Consider the following 18,169-nt stretch of genomic DNA (forward strand, 5'->3'; position numbering starts at 1 on the left):
CGAGCCTATGCAGCTAGGAGGAACTACTCGTCAGGTCCGTCCTCCTGAGGCTCGCTGTAGGCGTGGGGTTTGTTTTTTCTGTGGGGAGAGGGGTCATTTTATTAATGTCTGTCCTTCCTTTCTCAAAAACAAAAGACAGTCGGAAAACTACTAACCCCAGGCTGTGTGGAGGATGTCAGCCGGGGGGTATACGTTTCCTCCATACGAACATCGCAATTTGTGTTGCCAGCGGTTGTTGTTTTTGGTGTTAAGACGGAGACTATTTCTTTTTTTCTAGACAGTGGAGCAGGAGTAAATTTGATAGATGCCCATTTTGCCCACACTATGGGTTTGTCTCTCTGTACGCTACAGAGACCTATTCCCATATTTGCTATTGATTCTGCTCCTCTGTCTCAGAGAAACCTCACTCACATTGTCCATAACTTACACCTTCGGGTAGGGGACCACCATAACGAGTTGCTTTCATGTTATGTTCTGGAGGGGCTTCCCACTCCTGTGGTGTTGGGTCTTCCCTGGTTGGTAGCGCACAATCCAGTGGTAGATTGGCAGGCCAGGGAGATATTGGAGTGGAGTGAGCATTGCAGAGAAAATTGCTTAAATAGCAATTGCTTAGTCGACTCCATAGCTACCCTACCTACATTTGTTTCGGACTTTGAGGACATTTTTTCTGAAAAGGGTTTCCAGAAGTTACCACCTCACCGTCCTTATGATTGCCCGGTTAACCTGATTCCCGGTGCAAAATTACCCAAGACCAGGTTATATAATCTTTCGGGTCCGGAGAGACAAGCCATGAAAGATTATATCTCCGAGAGCTTGACTAAGGGACACATCAGACCCTCTTCTTCACCCGTGGCTGCAGGGTTTTTCTTAGTTAAAAAGAAAGATGGGGGCCTGCGTCCTTGCCTAGATTTTCGCAAATTAAACCGGATAACCATCCGAGACCCATACCCTCTTCCTCTCATTCCTGACCTGTTTAATCAGATTGCGGGTGCTAGGTGGTTCTCCAAACTTGATCTTAGGGGGGCCTACAATCTGATTCGTATCAAGGAAGGGGATGAGTGGAAGACAGCTTTTAACACCCCTGAGGGGCATTCTGAAAATCTAGTCATGCCTTTCGGTCTGACCAATGCTCCTGCTGTCTTCCAACATTTCGTTAATGACATTTTTAGTCATCCTATCGGCAGGTTTGTGGTGATATACCTAGATGATATTTTAATTTATTCGTCTGATCTGAAAACACATGAGGTGCATGTCAGACAGGTACTGCAGGTCCTACGGACGAATAAATGATATGCTAAAATTGAAAAGTGTATCTTCGCCGTTCAGGAAATACAGTTCCTAGGTTATTTATTATCTGCTTCAGGTTTCCGTATGGATCCTAGGAAGGTCCAGGCAATTTTAGATTGGGATCTTCCTGAGAACCTCAAAGCACTGCAACGGTTCTTGGGCTTCGCAAATTTCTATGGAAAGTTCATTAAAAATTATTTGGTGATTGTAAAACCCCTTACTGACATGACTAGGAAGGGGACTGATTTTTCTAAATGGTCTGACGCCGCTAAAATTGCTTTTTCCTCTCTAAAAGAGAGGTTTACCTCGGCACCTGTACTAATCCAACCTGATGTCTCCTAGCCTTTTATTGTTGAAGTTGATGCGTCAGAGGTGGGAGTGGGGGCTGTGCTGTCTCAGGGTCCGTCTCCTGGCAAATGGCGTCCTTGTGCGTTCTTTTCTAAAAAACTATCTGCAGCAGAGAAGAACTATGATTTTGGCAATAGGGAACTATTAGCTATTAAACTAGCGTTTGAAGAATGGTGTCACTTTTTAGAGGGGGCAATCCACCCCGTCACTGTGATTACGGACCACAAAAACCTTCTGTACCTCGAATCAGTTAAGCGTCTCACCCCTAGACAAGCTAGGTGGTCGCTATTTTTTACCAGGTTTAACTTTGTTATTATCTATCGTCCTGGGGCAAAACATACCAAGGCAGATGCACTAGCTTGTTGTATCCCTGGAGGGGGTAATGTGAGTGATCCGGTACCCATTCTACAATGAGGAGTGGTTGTCTCTGCGGTACACTCTGTTCTGGAGGGGAAGGTGTTAGAGGCCCAGGGGGACGCCCCGGTCTCTTGCCCCTCAGAGAAATTGTTTGTACCGTTAAACCTGCGTCTCGAATTATTAAAGGAACATCATAATTCGTCACTTGCTGGGCACCCGGGTAGTAAAGCAACCTTGGAGCTATTGTCTCGTCGTTTTTGGTGGCCAAGGTTGCGTCAGGATGTAATTGATTTTGTGTCTTCCTGTTCTACTTGTGCGGGCGTGAAAGTCTCTCATACATGTCCTGCAGGCTCTTTATTGCCACTTGTCATTCCCAATAGGCCATTAACACATCTGTCAATGGATTTTATCACTGACTTACCTTTGTCTGCGGGTAAAACAGTTATCTTGGTAGTAGTGGACAGGTTTAGCAAAATGGTACACTTCATTGCATTACCCGCACTACCTAATGCTAAGACTCTTGCTCAGGTATTCATCAGTTACGTAAATCGTAAAGCTTCATGGGGTCCCTTCCGATGTTGTTTCGGATCGGGGAACCCAGTTTATTTCTAAATTTTGGAAAGCTTTTTGTTCCCGTTTGGGGGTACACTTCTCCTTTTCCTCAGCTTTCCATCCTCAGTCGAATGGACAGACTGAGCATACCAACCAAAACCTTGAGACATATCTAAGATGTTTTGTGTCTGAAAACCAAGAGGTGTGGTCATCATATTTACCGTTAGCTGAGTTTGCCATAAATAATCGCCGTCAGGAATCTACTGGCAAGTCACCATTTCTTGGTGCATATGGTTTTCATCCCCAATACTGTACTTTCAAAGAGGGGGGGTCTTCTGGGGTTCCCAAAGAGGAACGGTTTTCGTCAGCTCTTTCTTCTGTATGGCAGAAAGTGCAAGCTAATTTGAAAAATATGGGAGGTAAATATAAATGCATGGCTGATAAGAGACGGTCGCCAGGTCCGGACCTAGGAGTGAATGACTGTGTGGTTGTCTACTAGGAATATTAAATTAAAGGTTCCCTCTTGGAAACTGTGTCCTAGGTTAATTGGCCCTTACAAAATAGTAGCCATCATTAACCCTGTGGCTTTTCGCCTGGAGCTACCTCAGACTTTTAAAATCCATAACGTTTTCCATAAGTCGTTACTCAAGAAGTATGTTCCACCTCTAGAACCGTCACCGCTGCCACCTCCTCCTGTTGTTGTGGATGGTAATCTAGAGTTTCAAATATCCAAAATTGTTGATTCTCGTCGGGTCCGCATTGGAGGGGTTACGGTCCCGAGGAAAGAATGTGGGTTCCAGAGTCTGAGTTAAACGCCGACAGGTTAGTTTGGGCTTTTCATGCCTCTCATCATGAGACCTAGTCCTGAGTGTCAGGAGGCCCCTCGTAGATAGGGGGGTACTGTCACGAGGGTGTCAAGAGCCACGCCTGACTCCGTTATACCCGGAGTCAGGAAGTCGCAGCGGGTGGCTGCGCGCTCTATGTCTAAAGACAATGCTGTTTATTAATGGTAGCAATCTGGGTTTGCCTTGCAATCCTTTTTGGCTCACTCAGGGATCCGTAGCATCTCCTCCTCAGCTGTTTCTTGTCCAGCAATCCCAACCTCCTTATATTCCCATCTCTCACTTCTCTGGTTGCCAGATATAGAGCTTCCTGCCTGGACTTCTATACTGACCCTCTGGAGCTGTGTAGCTGTGTTCCCTGGTTGTTGTTCCAGAACGTTACCCTCCGGATCCCTGTTGGGCCTTGGTGGTCTGCTGTTGTCGCCCACCTGGGATTATATGTTTGTCTGTATTGTCTGTCCTCTCCTTGGTGTTTTCCTCTTAGTGTCAGTGGTGCGGACTAGTGATCCCACCACCCCGTTCACTACATAGGGCTCATCTTAGGGAAAGCCAGGGTTTAGGCACGTGATCGGCGTATGGGTGAGGAACCCGTCTAGGGACGTCAGGGCAGTCAGGTGCCAGCCGCAAGGTGAGTCAAGGGTCACCATCTTAACCTCTCCCTTGGACAGGGCCTTCCCATTTCCCTCCCTTTGCGTGACGCCGGTCATTACACGCTGCCTGACTTTCTTAGTGCAGATATTGACTGGTGAGCAAACATTGTGGATCAATTTGAAGTGCCATGGTGCTGATAAGAGGGACAGAGCGATAGATGGGCACTAGAGTGGTGACAACAGGCAGTGATTGCATATAGTGCCAGTGGACTCTGCTGTGACTGTGTGGAGCAGCCGGACTGTGTTCAGCTGATGCAAAACTATTAGTAAGCTTAAGGCAAGAAGACTGGAAGACACCATCTGAGTAGATCTGGCAAAAATGGGACAGTGTAAGAGTACTGCCTCTCTGCCTGTGAATCCAAGAAAAACAGTGAAGCAGTTAGCACTGTATTATGCATGAGTGGTCTTTGTAAAAGAATTGTAATTGCCATTCCTTGGCCTTGGGTAGAGATGACCGAATTGAAGCTGGCGAAGTGGAATTCCTTACGAATTTCAGGAAAAATTTGATTTGCACTGAATACGAATTTCCTCGCGCTTCATAGTAACGAATAACTTTTTCTAAAATGGCAGCTACGTGCGTGAGGACTTGAAGAAAGGAAGTCTGGGAAGGCAGGATCACTCATACTGACATGCATGCAGCTAGTCAGCCCTGTGATGTCACAGCCGTATAAATACGGCAGCCATCTTAGATTCTGCCATTAACCAGCGTACTTAGTGCAGGGACTAGGGACACTGATCATCATTGTGGTAAAAAAAAAAAATTTACAAGTGCAGGGAAAGAGTATTCAAGGTGTAGGGAAAGGATAGGGAGGAATCATTCCACTGCATTTCTGTTGAACCAGGTTCAGTAGGGGAGGTGACAGCTTGGGTAATAGGAACAATCAGATTACACTTTGCTGCACTGACTGGGGATCCAAATTACCATTATACAACTCTGTAATTCCAGCAAACCGTTCTTATTAGGGTGCAAGTGCTTTCATACAGCCATTAACAGGGTTCATTACAATAAAATATTTCGACGTTTTATTTGCCCTAGTGCGGTGCAGTTATTTGTTCTAAAGCATTTTTTGGCTTTTATTAGTGGTGGAAAAAAGGGCTTATTAGCCATTGTGTGGTGAAGTGCGAAAATTACAGCCATTTTTGTTGTGTATTAGTGGCAAAAGTAAAATATATTTGCCGCTCAGCGGTGCACTTATCTGTTTTAAAGCACTTTTTTGGCATGTATTAGTGGAAAAAAAGAATATATCTTTGCCGCCTTGTGGTGCAGTTATCTGGTTTAAAGACCTCTTTTGCATGTATTAGTGGAAAAATGTATGCCAACTGATTGCATTTTAAGACTGATCAGGATCCTGATCCGTCTTACAAATGCATTGCAAGAATGGATCCGTCTGTCCGTTTGTCATACGGACAAACGGATTTGTTTCAATTTTTTTTTCACATTTTTACCGGTCTGCACATGCGCAGACCGGTAGGATGGATCCGGCATTCCGGTATTTTGAATGCCGGATCTGGCACTAATACCTAGTACGGAACTGTAAGCCGGAAAAGAAAAACGCAAGTGTGAAAGTACCCTTAGTGGAAAAAGGAAAAATATCTTTGCCGCTCAGCGGTGCAGTGAGATATTTTAGAGCCCACTTTGCTGTGTATTAGTGGCGACAAAATTATTTGCCATTCATAGTTGGACTTATCTGTTGAAAAGCCTTTTGTGCAATAGTATAAAAAAACTTGGGCCTAATTGACGTTCAGCGGTGCAGTGATATATTTTACTGCCCACTTTGCCATGTATTAGTGGCGAAATACAAATATATTTGCTGTTAATAGTTGTACATATCTGTATAAAAGCCTTTCGTGTAAAAATATACAAAATTTGGGCCTATTTGACGTTCAGCAGTGCAGTGAGATATTTTACAGCCCAGTTTGCCGTGTATTACTGGCGAAATACAAATATATACGCCCAGGGCCGTCTTTAACAAGGGGCAAAAGGGGCAGCTGCCCGGGCCCAATTGCTCCTGGGGGGCCCAAGGCAGCTGCCTCTTGAGCCCTGCTAGCCACTGCCCTGGGTGTTAGCTACACAGGGGGTGCTGCCATGCCATGCCTCCTGGCACTCCAGGCAGCGAACTATAAGAGCTGTGATTCTCTTAAGGACCTTAGATGACATCCTCACCATGTGACCAGTAACCTAGCAATATTACTGGTCACATGGCTATGAGGTCATCAAAGGTCCTGTCTACCAGGAGTGTTGCTGCAGGAGAAGTTTGCCCGACTTGTGGAGCTTTTTTTTGTGACGATTACATCAGGAAAAAGTGACAGGGGCTGTTATACTAATATACTGTAAGCTACTGTATACTGTGGGGGGCTGTATAATGTGGGGTGCTATACTGCTCTACTGTATACTATGGGGTGCTGTATACTGTGGGGTGTTATACTGCTCTACTGTATACTGTGGGGTGCTGTATATTGTGGAGTGCTATACTGCTCTACTGTATACTGTGGGGTGCTGTAAACTATGGGGTGCTGTAAACTATAGGGTGCTATACTGCATACTGTGGGGTGCTGGGGTGCACTGTAACGCTAGGGTGAACCGAGCCCCGGTCTCGTTCCTGTAGAGCAGTGCTCACTTCCAGCCCTGAGCCCAGCTGCCCAAACAACTGACCCTGAGCCGCTGGAGTCTAAAGAACTGGAAGTATTTACAGTAATTCACTGTACTCTACCAGGTGTGTGGATTTTTTTTGTGTGTTGTGGTGGAGGGCATGATTGCATGCTAGGGTGTGGGAAGGCAGGATCCAGGGGGCTTAAGTAAATTTTTGCCCAGGGTCCAATCAATATTAAAGACTGCCCTGTATACGCCTTTGATTGTTGCTCTTATCTGTAGAAAAGCCTTTTGTAAAAATAGAAAAAAACTTGGGCCTAATTGACTTTCAGTAATGCAGTGAGATATTTTACAGCCCACTTTGTCGTGTATTAGTGGCAAAATACAAATATATTTGCCATTCATAGTTGTACTTATCTGTAGAAAGGCCTTTTGCGTAAAAATAGAAAAAAGTTGGGCCTAATTGGCGTTCAGAGATGCACTGACATATTTTACAGCCCACTCTGCCGTGTATTACTGGCGAAATGCAAATATATTGTTACGGCCTTTGGTGTGCGCCATGACATGGTTGCCATGCATGCTGTTGCCAGCGTCAACGTGTTGTAGTTGCAGCATGTAGGTGCCTCCTCCTTTCTCCTGGGGCATTCCCTGTCTGGTGCCGGAGGGGTTAATTATCTAGCTGGTGGGGATTTAGTTGTGTCATGGGTGTGGCCTCGAGGTTTATATTGCCTGTGGTCTGTTGGCTGGGTTCAGTTTTCCTCCAGCCTTGCTGTGTGCTGGAGCTGTGCTCCTGCCAGGCCTCTACTATCTGCCCAGTGCTTTAGGGCCACCTTGTGGAACATCGATGTTCCCATGATGTCTCCCCTTTGTTCCCTGTGTCCTTTTACCTTCCCTACCCTTGCATATGTTTGGTGTTGTTTATGTATAGGTGGTTGTTGTCTTGTCTAGTTGTTGTTACATGTCTGGTCTGTTGATGTCTATAGTCCAGCATGTTTGATAGACATGTTTCCTGTGTGGTGTGCCTCCTGAAGGGGGTGTCAAGGTTACCCAGAGGGGGAACTACAAGTCTGTATGCTGCTCTGCCTGGGGCCGCCATGCATCCTGTTTGCATGGGTGTTTCCAGGCAGTAACTGGTGTGCTGGTTACCTGGTTGTGGTTGTTTGTACTGTGTACTGTATGGTGTGTGGGCACCAGTACTCATGCTCGGGTTCCAGTCTGCTGCGGCAGGTAAGTGTGTTGTATGGTGTGCTTACCTGCCGATCCAGTTACTGTATACAGTCTCCTCTTTTTCCTTGCAGCTAGGCCGATGGAGACTCCTGTTCAACCGTTTCTGGGATGAACAGGTCGTCTCTGCCCTTTCTTTATTTGAGGGATCATCAGGGTGACTCAGGGTCCTAAGTTTCCTGGATATGAGCCGTCCTACCATCCAGGTCTGCTCATATGGTGAGGAGTTAGGGAAAGGATTAGGGATGGTTTAGGAGGTGACCTGCTCCCTTATCCCAGTTGCTGGCCTAGTTGCTATCCAGACTGCTTCCCATTGTACGGTTGTGAGTTTCTCCCACTCCCCACCATGACATATATTCGCTGTTTATAGTTGTACTTATCTGTAGACAAGCCTTTTGTGTAAAAATAGAACAAACTTGGGCCTAATTGACGTTCAGCGGTGCAGTGAGATATTTTACAACCCACTTTGCCGTGTATTACTGGCGAAATACAAATATATACGCCTTTCATTGTTGCACTTATCTTTTGAAAAGCCTTTTGTGTAAAAATCTAAAAACACTTGGGCCTAATTGACGTTCAGTGGTGCAGTGAGATATATTTTACAGCCCACTTTGCTGCGTATTTCTGGCAAAATGCAAATGCTGCTGGGCTATGTCCATGTGCTGAAATGTCTCAATTGGCTGTCCTGTACCACCTGATGGATGTGTCATGGGTCAAAGTTCTTCTCAATGTAAAAGAATATGGCGCCGGCGAATATCTCCATATGTTAGCATGTTCGACAAACCGCGAATGAGTAAAGTACGCCGCAAACCGACTGCCGGGCTAACCGCAAGGCCATCTCTATTGGTGGCCTCCTCATACTGCTGCCAATTCCAGACTCGGTCATTGTGCAACTCAGTGGCCTCCTCATACTGCTTCCAACTCCAGACGCTGTCAGTGTGCCACTCGGTGACCTCCTCATACTGCTGACACCTCCACACTTTGTCGTGGTGCCACTCTCTGGCCTCCCCATGCTGCTGACATCTCCACAATCTCTCTTCGTTGTACTACTCTGGCCTCCTCATGCTGCTGACACCTCCACACTTTGTCTTCGTGCCACTCTGTGGCCTCCTCATGCTGCTGATACACCACAATCTCTTGTCGTCGTGCTACTCTGTGGCCTCCTGATGCTGCCGCCACCTCCAGACTTGGTCATAGTGCCACTCGGTGGTTTCCTCATACTGCTTCCAACTTCAGACTCTGTCATTAGGCCCAGACTCTGTCATTAGGCCACTCTATGGTCTCCTCATGCTGCTTCCACCAGGCTGCCTATTTCAGTACAGAAAGAAAAATTAAATTCTCAGTTCTATTCGGGAGGTCGGGTGCCCGGGGTAGACCACCTGCTTCGCAGTAGCCTACCTGTCCAGGAAGTAGTGGTGCAGGGGTTCATGGAAGCAGGGGCGGTAGCAGTCAGTCAGTGCGGACTTTTGGGGGGAAAATCACCCACTCGGCGGTGTGGCAGTTTTTTGTTAAGCTGTCGGAGGAGGTTAACATGGCCATATGTAGAATATGTGGGCAGAAATTGAAGCGTGGCTAGGTTGCCAACATCCCTGCATCAATATATGCAGCGTCACCATATGTGGTATCCTGATGCTGCTACTGCCATCTCCACACTATGTCACCTTGCCACTTTGTGGTATCCTGATGCTGCTGCTGCTACTGCCATCTCCACACCATGTCACCTTGCCACTCTGTGGTATCCTGATGCTGCTGCTGCCATCTCCACACTATGTCACCTTGCCACTCTGTAGTATTCTGATGCTACTGCCATCTCCACACTTGGTCACCTTGCCACTCTGTGGTATCCTCCTGATGCTGCTGCTGTCGCCTCCTCCAGACTCGGTCATTGTGCCACTCTGTGGCCTCTTCCTGATGCTGCTGCTGCCGCCACCTCAACACTCTGTCATTAGGCCACTCTGTGGTCTCCTCATGCTGCTGTCAACTCCAGACTCTGTCATTGTGCAACTCAGTGGCCTCCTCATACTGCTGCCAACTCCAGACGCTGTCAGTGTGCCACTCGGTGACCTCCTCATACTGCTGACACCTCCTCACTTTGTCTTTGTGCCACTCTGTGGCCTCCTAATGCTGCTGCCACCTCCACAATCTGTCGTTGTTGTGCTACTCTGTGGCCTCCTGATGCTGTCGCCACCTCCAGACTCGGTCATTGTGCCACTCAGTGGTCTCCTCATACTGCTTCCAACTCCAGGCCACTCTATGGTCTTCTCATGCTGCTTCCACCTCACCACTATGTCATAGGTCCACTCTGTGGACTTCTCATACTGTTCCCACCCTCCCCACTTCATGACTGAACCACTATTTTTCCTTTCGGCCTGGCTGACATCATGATTTATTTGACCTTTCTTCTTATCTGTCAGAAGGAAGGAAAAATGAGACACACAGCGGATCCTGTCTGTGTAGCAGCTGTAAGGCCTGTATGGTCCCATCAGAATTGGATTATGATTTGGTAGCCAAAAGCAGGAGTGGGTACAAAACACAGAAGACATGCAAATATTCAATTCACGTGTCATCTCTGTTTTAGATCCACTCCTTTATTTAATTTTTTTGACATTAGCAATAGAGTTGAGCGAACCCGAACTGTAAAGTTCGGGTTCGTACCGAACTTTAGGTTTTTCGGCACCTGGACCGAACATTTACGTAAAAGTTCGGGTTTGGTGTTCGGCGCTTTCTTGGCGCTTTTTGAAAGGCTGCACAGCAGCCAATCAATAAGTGTCATACTTCTTGCCCCAAAAGGCCATCACAGCCATGCCTACTATTGGCATGGCTGTGATTGGCCAACTGCAGCATGTGACCCAGCCTCTATTTAAGCTGGAGTCACGTAGCGCAGCCCGTCACTCTGCTCGGATTAGTGTAGGGATAGGCTGCAGCTGCTGTGAGGGAGAGATCAGGGAAAAAAATCTTATGAAGAACTGCTTCTTTACTCAGCGATCTACAGCAAATGTGTTTTGTGGGTGCAGTGCACAATTGTTTTAAGCCTACCCTGAGCCAACTACTACTGAAAACGAACTTTTTTTCCTTCAGTTAGTCAATATCAATACATAATCGGCAGCCATTTTATGCAACGATAGTGCACCAGCACAGGATATAACTGCATGTCTGCAAGTCCAGAAATACTGCTTTGAGACACTAGGGTTAAAAAAAAAACCTTTTTTTTTTATAGTGCACATCTAGGATTAGACGTGCATAAGTGAGTGTCACATTTAGGCCAGAAATACAGCTTTTTGTATACTGGGGTGAAAAAAAAAACATCTGTTTCATATAGTGCACATCTAGGATTAGACGTGCATAAGTTAGTGTCACATTTAGGCCAGAAATACGGCTTTGGCATACTGGGTGAAACAAACCCCTCTGTTTCATATACTGCACATCTGGGATTAGAGGTGCATAAGTTACTGTGAAATTTACGCCACAAATACCGCTGTCATATAGAGTTTAAAAAATAAAAATTTAGGGCAATACCTTACATCAGGGTTTTTATTGGCGTTCCTTTACCACTTTTTTCTTTGCTTTGTGAACGCTAACTATGAGGCAAACATCTAATAAGGAACGCGGTCATGGTGGTGGTGTTGGTGGAGCCTCTGGTGCAGGGAGAGGATGTGGCCGTTCTGCCACAGCTACACGTCCTACTGAACCTACTACCTCAGGTCCCAGTAGCCGCCAGAATCTACAGTGATATTTGGTCGGGCCTAAACCCATGCCCATCAGTCTGTCACATCACCCCCGTGCATATCGGGGAACCTGTCTGAGCCTCAAGTCATGCAGCAGTCTCTTATGCGGTTTGAAGACTCTGCTGGCAGGGTTTCCCAAGGGCATCCACCTAGCCCTTCCCCAGGGGTGGAAGACATAGAATGCACTGACGCACAACCACTTATGTTTCCTGATGAGGACATGGGAATACCACCTCAGCACGTCTCTGATGATGACGACGAAACACAGGTGCCAACTGCTGTCTTTCTGCAGTGTGCAGACCGAAAAGGAGGTCAGGGAGGAAGACTGGATGGAAGACGATGCAGGGGACGATGAGGTCCTAGACCCCACATGGAATGAAGGTTGTGCCACTGACTTTCAGAGTTCGGCGGAAGAGGCAGTGGTGAGACCAAGCCAATAGCGTAGCAAAAGAGGGAGAAGGGTGCAAAAGCAGAGCAGCCGTCACCAAAACAGTTCGCCTGCTACTGGCCACTGTCTCCAGGGACCGAGCACACCAAAGGCAGCTTCAAGGAGTCCCTGGCATGGCACTTCACACAATGTGCTGACGACAAGACACAAGTGGTTTGCATGCTGTGCCATCAGAGCCTGAAGCGAGGCATTAACGTTCTGAACCTTAGCACAACCTGCATGACCAGGCATCTACATGCGAGACACGGGCTGCAGTGGAGTAAGCACCTTGAAAACCAAGAAAGGGCTCAGGCCCCTCCTGCTCCCTCTTCTGCTGCTGCCTCTTCCTTTGCCTCTGGAGGAACGTTGGCACCTGCCGCCCAGCAAACAGAGGATGTGCCACCAACAACACCACCTCCGTCACCAAGCATATCCACCATGTCACATGGAAGCGTTCAGCTCTCCATCTCACAAACCTTTGAGAGAAAGCGTAAATTCCCACCTAGCCACTTTTGATCCCTGGCCCTGAATGCCAGCATTTCTAAACTACTGGCATTTGAAATGCTGTCATTCAGGCTGGTGGAGACTGACCGCTTCAAACAGCTCATGTCGCTTGCTGTCCCACAGTACGTCGTTCCCAGCCGCCACTACTTCTCCAGGAGAGCCGTGCCTCCCTGCACAACCAAGTATTGGAAAAAATCAAGTGTGCACTGCGCAACGCCATCTGTGGCAAGGTCCACCTAACCACAGATACGTGGACCAGTAAGCATGGCCAGGGACGCTATATCTCCCTAACTGCACACTGGGTAAATGTAGTGGCGGCTGGGCCCCAGGCGGAGAGCTGTTTGGCACACGACCTTCCGCCGCCAAGGATCGCAGGGCATCATTCTTTGCCTCCTTCCTACTCGGCTTCCTCCTCCTCTTCATCCGGTCAGCGACAGACCTTCACCACCAACTTCAGCACAGCCCGGGGTAAACGTCAGCAGGCCGTTCTGAAACTGATGTGTTTGGGGGACAGGCCCCACACTGCGCAGGAGTTGTGGCGGGAGATAGAACAACAGACCGACCAGTAGTTGCTGCCAGTGAGCCTCAAGCCCGGCCTGGTGGTGTGCGATAATGGGCGAAATCTCGTTGCAGCTCTGGGACTAGCCGGTTTGACGCACATCCCTTGCCTGGCGCATGTGCTGAATTTGGTGGTGCAGAAATTCATTCACAACTACCCCGACATGTCAGAGCTGCTGCATAAAGTGCGGGCCGTCTGTGCGCGCTTCCAGAGTTCTCATCCTGCCACCGCTCAGCTGTCTGCTCTACAGTGTAACTTCGGCCTTCCCGCTCACCGCCTCGTATGCGACGTGCCCACCAGGTGGAACTCCACCTTGCACATGCTGGAGAGACTGTGCGAGCAGCAGCAGGCCATAGTGGAGTTTCAGCTGCAGCACGCATGGGTGAGTCGCACTGTGGAACAGCACCACTTCACCACCAATGACTGGGCCTCCATGCGAGACCTGTGTGCCCTGTTGCGCTGTTTCGAGTACTCCTCCAACATGGCCAGTGGCGATGACGCCATTATCAGCGTTACAATACCACTTCTATGTCTCCTTGAGAAAACACTTAGGGCGATGATGGAAGAGGATGTGGCCCAGGACGAGGAGGAGGAAGAGGGGTCATCTCTAACACTTTCAGGCCAGTCTTTTAGAAGTGGCTCAGAGGGAGGTTTTTTGCAACAGCAGAGGCCAGGTACAAATTTGGCCAGCCAGGGCCCACTACTGGAGGATAAGAAGGAGGAGGATGAGGAGTAGGATGGGGATGAAGCATGTTCACAGCGTGGTGACATCCAACGCAGCTCGGGCCCATCACTGGTGCTTGGCTGGGGGGATATGGAGGAAGCAGACGATACGCCTCCCACAGAGGACAGCTTGTCCTTACCTCTGGGCAGCCTGGCACACATGAGTGACTACATGCTGCAGTGCCTGCGCAACGACAGCAGAGTTGCCCACATTTTAACGCGTGCGGACTACTGGGTTGCCACCCTGCTGGATCCCCATTACAAAGACAATGTGCCGTCCTTATTTCCCTCACTGGAGCGTGATCGGAAGATGCGCAACATGGTGGAACAGTACCTGTGCACACGCCTACACGTACTGACTGATGGTTCTGCCCCATTCAACTTCTGGGTCTCCAAATCGTCCACATGGCCAGAGCTTGCCCTGTATGCCTTGGAGGTGCTGGCCTGCCCTGCAGCCAGTGTACTCTCTGAACGTGTATTTAGCGTGGCAGGAGGCGTCATTACAGACAGACGCAGCAGCCTGTCCACAGCTAAAGTGGACAAGTTCACGTTCATTAAAATGAACCAGGCTTGGATCCTACAAGACTTGTCTGTACCTTGTGCAGAATAGACAGTTCTAACAGCCTCAACCATCCATCCTTGTACTCAAAAGCACTTATTCCTTTTTTTTTTTTTTTTTTTTTATATGTCCCAATATTTTGGGGAATACCCCTATGTAAAAATGCTAAATAACACACATCTGTGTTGGCTACCTATTCCTCCTCCGCCGCCGCTTCCACCTAGACCTACACGGCCACATCCACCCATTTACCGCCTCCTCAACCTCTTCCTCCTACATCATTGCTAATTTTTATTTTTTTAAAGGTCTTTCATGTTTTTTTTATTCATTTCCCTATCCACATTTGTTTGCAGAGCATTTGCCATTCTCTTAAGCACATTTTGCTGCCTTTTGCAGCCCTCTAGCTCTTTCCAGGGCTATTTTAGAGCCATTTTAGTGGCCAAAAGTTCGGGTCCCCATTGACTTTAATGGGGTTTGGGTTCGGGGTCAAGTTCGGCCGAACCTGCCAAACACGAACATCCAGGTGTCCGCTCAACTCTAATTAGCAATACTAATGAATTATTGAGCAAATGCTGACTGAGTGAAGGCGTATGCTTCACAGACAGGATTCTTTTTTTGCTGGGTATTGTTCTGACAGATCAGAGGAGAGGAAGTGCAAATTAATCAGTGACGTCAAAGCAAACGTATTGCTGACACCCTCTCTACTCTGTCCGGGGGGCTCTACTTGTATACATGTTTAATAGAACAGGTTCTGTAGACATCTATGTTGAATCAGCTGGCGACGGTGTAAAAGGAGTGCGATTCTTCTTGGCGCTAACATCGACCTGTAAGGCTGAGTTCATACTTAAGTTATTTGGTCAGTTTTGGCCCCGTGACTGCCCTAATAAGTGAAGTGTGCAGTGATTATAAGAGTGACGCCTCATCTGCCTGTCATCTGCATGTCATACTGACTCAGTATTATTTCACTACCAAAGCAGACTCCCTATGCATGGTACTACAAGGCACAGTGTTCTACACCACTATAAAGGCTCTCTTCAGCCAGGAAATAGCCTTTTTTTAACGGAATTTGCCGCAAATATATTAGGATCGAACCAAATTTTTCCCTAAAATTTGGCAAACCGGTGAATTGAAATTTTGAAAATTTTGCTCATCTCTAATTGAAACTTAGGCCAGGTTGACATCACCAATATGCATTCCGGTATTGTTTTCCATTATAGCATGGTTATAACAGAAGATAACGGAATCCATAAGACAGAAATCAAAACAGAAGCCTTTAAGAGGCATTCCGTTTTGATCCGTCATAATAGAAGTCTATCGGAGCATAACGGATCCGTCTGGTTTCAGTTATGCAGGACGGAAAATAGTACTGTTCCTGCAAAACCAGATGGATCTGTTATGATTGCCCATAGACTTCTATTATGACGGATCAAAACAGAATGCCTTTTAAAGGCTTCACGCATACATCTATTTTTTTCACGGACACAGTAAAAAACGTGGCTATTTTTACATCCTGTCCAGAAATGCAGCAGAAAGGCTACGTGCAACCCTGCTCATGTGACATCCTACTTATGTTAGTAGATTGAAAATCCCGTATGGTTCACCATTCAGTAAAATCTTTGTTACACTGCATGCTGTGTTTTTTTTGTTTTTTTTGCTATGTTAATTAAGTAGCTATCACTGATTGATGGTAATGTACGTTAGGTTAGAGGGCATAAAACAGAAAAGTCTATTGCAGCCGGATAGGAGAGCCTCCCCATAGAGAATATAGAGACAGTTTATTACCGTCTTTGACTTGCTATGGGCTGGGCACACACCAGGGAACATCAGGTACATTACAATTTGGAACTGAATGAATCACAGTTGGTTGAGTCTTTAGTAGTAAAGGATTTGGATGTAATTGTTGATCATAAACAAAATTATAGTATGCAATGCCAGTCTGTTGCATCAAAAGGTAGCAATATATTGTGCTGTATTAAGACTCATTCACACGTCATTGTCCGTGGTTAAATCCGTGAAAAGGTGGTCAGTGTTAGTGATGCCTCAGTGAAGATGTCCCTGATGGATCCATAAACTAAGACAAAATAGAGCATCCATCCGTGCAAAAACAACGGACCAATGGACCGTGCTAAGACACTGATGTGTGAATACACACATTAAAATGAATGGGGATTTGTGCTGTCCGTGGAAAACACGTACAGCACATGTCTGTGGAACACTGACGTGTGAAAGAGGCTTTAGGAAAGGGATGGCATCTAGAGAAGAAAGTACTATTTTACTCATTTAGGCTGGATTCACACATACAGTAAGTATTTTGGGGGTCACTTACTGTAGGATATATACCACTTTTGTGGCATATATGTGGCACAGATTCTGTTGTTTTCACTTTTGTTTTTTGAGCACCAGCTTCAAAAGCTATCTGAAAGTCTATGGGAAATACGAAATGCAGGACACACAAGTGTTTTTGTTATTTATTTATTTTTAAGCTCAGTATGTTGCAGCAAAGGCGTTTCTTTCAGGCTTTTTTCTTCGTGACCACATATTGAGTATGCAGTAAAAAATTTTGGAAAGTCCATAAAAAGGATGTCTAAGTATTAGCTATGATAGCTTCATATAAATAAGCATATAACAAAATATGAGATAAGTTTCTCAGATTTCACTGAGGGTCACATGACCTGTGATGTCAGCTTCTTTCCCTGCTCTGATGATGTTTCGTGCAGATATGTGTCTGTACACCAGACGTCACCCTGCTGGCCACACCCACTGCACTGGCTGAGCTGCGGCTGCCTGCTCTCTCTCTAGAATCTTCTGGAAAAACATTAACCCCTTCAGCAGCACAGACTCAGGGCTGAAGGCTTTACTGAGTAGCTGCAGGCAGTGAGGAGACAAATGCTGGGCACAGGAGCTGACAGAGAAGTTCTGTAGAGCATTGCACAAGAACAGGTAGAGAGAAGATACTATGTGTATCAGCAGTGTCATTCTACAGCTGGGACTTGTAGTCCTACACATATAACATGCTGCTAAGTATCCCAGCAGTCAGACATGTCACTCAGGGCAGACTTATTCACTCCCTTTGCAGAGCAGGAGGAGGGGCAGAGATTGTTGTTGTTGCAGGTAAATAAAGGGCCAGAAGAGAACCAGAGAAATGAGGAAATATTTTATTTATTTTTTTTGCCTAAAACTTGCTTAGCTTAGTTATATATTGCTGCCCATCAGATTTACAGTGCTATATATATATTTTTTTTTATAACTCGGACAACCCCTTTAACGACTTGGTACCACTCATATACCTTTTTACAGCAGTCACTAAGGGGCCTTAGGCTGGGCCGCCATATTTTTATGTGCTGCTCGGGTCTCCTATGCAGCGGAGAGCGGAAACTTGTCTCTGACATGAGAGCTGCCCACAGCATGTAAGCAGTTACAGAAGAGAGCAGACTCCTTCTGTATTCTGTCGGCACCCTACAAAAGAGATCACATGGTGCTGCTGTCAGTGCCAGCAGGCCAGGGCCTAGTGAAGGTCCCAGGCCTGCCTCTTGCGTGTCCAAGAGGGCTGCTCCTCTCTGGCTCAGCCTGATGGTGAATGTCAGTATGTGCAATTTATTTTAGAAGCAACAATAAAGCACTTATGTATTATAGTCCCCTTTTGGGACTTTTAAATGGCTAAAAAAAAAAAAAAAAAAAAAGTTTTATTAGATTAAAAAAATTCCAAGTTAAAAAATACACATTTTTTCCAATGAAAAAATGCTTTTCAATCCAAAAATGCAAAAATGAAATCTCCTACACATATTTGGTTATGCTATGTCCATAATGACCCACACTACAAAA

This window comes from Bufo bufo, chromosome 6 (assembly GCF_905171765.1).
Source record: "Bufo bufo chromosome 6, aBufBuf1.1, whole genome shotgun sequence".
Lineage (NCBI taxonomy): Eukaryota > Metazoa > Chordata > Amphibia > Anura > Bufonidae > Bufo > Bufo bufo.